The sequence below is a fragment of the Macrotis lagotis genome, chromosome 1 (genome assembly GCF_037893015.1).
Source record: "Macrotis lagotis isolate mMagLag1 chromosome 1, bilby.v1.9.chrom.fasta, whole genome shotgun sequence".
In the NCBI taxonomy this organism is placed as follows: Eukaryota; Metazoa; Chordata; class Mammalia; order Peramelemorphia; family Peramelidae; genus Macrotis; species Macrotis lagotis.
Window position 1 is genome coordinate 826,160,297 of NC_133658.1, and position 3,618 is coordinate 826,163,914.

At 36.6% G+C, this 3,618-nt stretch overlaps 1 pseudogene; it reads left to right on the forward strand.

Annotated features, from left to right (window-relative positions):
- The first annotated feature begins 1,138 nt into the window (after positions 1–1,138).
- Positions 1,139–2,268, forward strand: LOC141507296 (glycylpeptide N-tetradecanoyltransferase 2 pseudogene; annotated as a pseudogene).
- Positions 2,269–3,618: the final 1,350 nt, after the last annotated feature.

Consider the following 3,618-nt stretch of genomic DNA (forward strand, 5'->3'; position numbering starts at 1 on the left):
CTAGCAAATAGGAATGCTTAAAAGAAAAACTAGACTGCCCTTGGGAGTTTGTCAGTTCTTTCTCATGACAATGAATGCATTAATTAATTAATGAGTGAATGGGGAAAAAAGACATTTATTATACACTTAATGTATGCTAGTTTCTTTACTTAGAGCTAGAAAGAAATGGCAAACCACTCCAGTATCTCTGCCAAGAAAACTCCAAATGATCACAAAGAATTGGACACAACTGAAAAGGACTGAATGAGATAAAACAAAGAAGCAAGACAATCTCTGGTCTCAAAGAACTTCCATTCTACTAGAAGACAGCATATTAGAAGAATGGATGCCAGCAAAGGAAGGGAGAATTTGGATTGCCAGGGTAGTGGTGAAAGTGGGACAGCATTAGATGATGATAGTCCTTTCTGCATGTAGCGAGTGTGAGAAAGGATAAAGGAATTTTTCAAGTTGTGGCAGAATGGATGACTACTTGTCAGGAATTTTGTGGCAAGTATTCCTGTTCAGGTAGAGGCTAAGCTGATGAGATCTCTTCAAACTCTGAGATTCTGTGATTCTGGGCAATGACGGTAGGAGTGAGCTTCCTGAGTCCTTTCCTCTGGTTTAGGCTGGTACCTGATGGATTGACATTAAATACTTAGAAAGAAACAAGACATTCATTAACCCACTTTGTGGCTACCTGTTGGCAAGTTGCTGCTAGTAGTATTCAAACAGGAGAATGCTTGTTTAAACTTACAGGCAAATCAGCAAAATAACATCAAAATCTCAGTGGTTTCCTGGAGAATATTAGTTACTGGGGTTCAGTATTCATTTATATACAATCCAACTAGAAGAATATTCTGAATAGTCAGTGTTCCTCTAATTCAGAAATTGCACTGAAAGGTCCAATTAAACAATATTTTCATATCCTCTAAACTAATTCATTTCTGGGGCAGCTAGGTGGTGCAGTGGATAGAGCACCAGCCCTGGAGTACCTGAGTTCAAATCCAACCTCAGACACTTAATAATTACCTAGCTGTGTGGCTTTGGGCAAGCCACTTAACCCCATTTGCCTTGCAAAAAAAATCCTAAAAAATAAAAAAATAAAAAATAAAATAATCCATTTCTACAAAATATTTTAGGGACTGTAAGATTTTTAGAAATGACGGGTAAGAAGTTGAGATCAAAACGGGTAGCACCAGTGCTGATTAGAGAAATAACTAGAAGAGTCAACTTGGAGGTGATTTTTCAAGCTGTTTATACAGCAGGAGTGGTACTTCCTAAGCCAGTAGCTACTTGCAGATACTGGCATCGATCACTAAATCCCAGAAAATTGGTAGAAGTGACATTTTCTCACTTGAGTAGAAATATGACTTTACAGAGAACAATGAAGCTATACAGACTTCCTGATGTCACAAAGACTTCAGGCTTGAGACCAATGGAGCCGAAAGATATCAAAGCTGTGCAAGAATTAATGAACAACTATCTGAAGCAGTTTCATCTTGCCCCTGTGATGAATGAAGAGGAAGTGGCCCATTGGTTTCTGCCTCAGGATCATATTATCGACACATTTGTAGTAGAGTGTTCAAATGGAGTGTTAACTGACTTCCTGAGCTTCTATTTTACACGTTACCTTCCACTGTCATGCATCACCCAATTCATAAAAGTCTAAAAGCTGCTTATTCCTTCTACAACATTCATACTGAGACTCCACTACTGGACCTAATGAATGATGCACTCATTATAGCTAAATTGAAAGGATTTGATGTGTTCAATGCACTAGATTTGATGGAAAATAAAACATTCCTAGAAAAACTCAAGTTTGGTATAGGAGATGGTAATTTGCAATATTATTTGTACAACTGGCAGTGTCCAGGAACAGAATCTGAAAAGGTTGGTCTTGTTTTACAGTAGAAGGACATTTTCATTTCTAGAACTCTGCAGTCATCATTTGAGTTGATGTTCTATTTAACAAATCCGGGAACCACTGTTCCAAAGAATAAAAGCACAACTTAAGTGAAATCAAAGTGATCTATAAATCTGAACATATGAAGAAAATCCATATTGACCAATTTTACTTATTTTTGGTTATTTTCAAATTCACTCAATTTTTACAGTCTGTTGCTGGGAGGTAGTAGGGGAAGAAAGGTACAAAGAGCACATTCCTCTTATTTTCAGAGCTTTGGTTGCTTCTTGACAAAGTGAAGGTATTTTTTCACTGTAGAAATTGAACTTTTTATACAAACTGAACTGCAGTGATGGATTAATGTAAGAAAATCTTTGCTAATACAGATAAACTACTGCATTTCTATTTATTAAGTGGTAATGTTTGTCAGTGATACAGAATGAAGGATTCATTCTGAATATTTTTGCTTATTCATTTCACATGGATATTACTTGGGCAGATTTATGGACACCAATACTTTTGTAGCTCAAGTCTGGGTAATTTAAGTGTGGAGGAGTATAAAAATGTACTGGGTTGACTGGTGCATTTATTTATCCAATAAGCAATGCTGCCAAGTCAATAAAAACACAGATTTGTACCTAAAAAAAATGATGGGGACCTATAAGATCATTTAGAAGCTGGCATTCTTAACTTGAGGTCTGTGAAGTTATTCAAAAAATATTTCTATAGCTATATAATAATTGCTTTCCTTTATAAACCCATGTATTTTATCATATGTGTTTAAAAACATTAGTCTAAGAAAGGATTCATTTTGCTGTTGTTTAGTCATTTTTCAGTCTTGCCTGACTGTCCATGACCCATGCGGGGTTTTCTTGACAAAGATATTAGTATGCCATTTCCTTCTCTAGCTCATTTTACAGATAAGGAAACTGAGACAAATGGGGTTAAATGATTTGCCCAGGATCACTCAGCTAGGAAGTGCCTAAGGTCAAATTCAAACTCAAGAAGATGAGTCTTCCTAACTCCACTGTGCCACCTATATTTCAGCAAACTGTCAAAGGGATCCATAACATATAAAAAATGCTAAGAACCCCTGATCTATACTTGAAAAGCCCTGAACTTAGAGTCAGAAAAGACTTTGTACTTCTGTCACCCAGTTTGCAAATGTGACAATGAGAAAGTCACTTGGCCTTCTCAGTCTCAGTTTGCTTATCTATGGAATGGAGCTAATAATAGTTAAAATCCATATTATGCCAGATTGTTGAATGAATCACATGAGAAAGTGTTGTAGAGTGATTCATAAACCTTAAAACAGTACATAAATGTCAGATTTTATTGTTGGTTATAAATCATTAGAATAGCAGAATTGGAAGTCTTGTTTTTTTTACAGATGAAGAAGAATTGGAACATCAGAATGAAGTGACTTAATTGAGATCACACCATTAGCTAGTGACAGTAATTCTTTCTGTTAGTCTCAATGATTTCCACTTTGTCTTCATAATTTTTCTTTATTGCAGAATCCCTCTGGGACCCTGTCCCCAGCACTTTTAACAGTAAACAGAAACAAAAGGCCTTTGACCAGTATAGGACTGATGGTGGAAAGCAGATGGTCTCCATTCCCACTGAGGTCAGGTGACAAGGGAATGGAAGAAGAGGGATTTAGGGTAGATATTAAGAAAAACTTCCTGTGAGATAATGGACCATGTTGCCCAGGGAGGTTGTGGAATCTTTCCCTC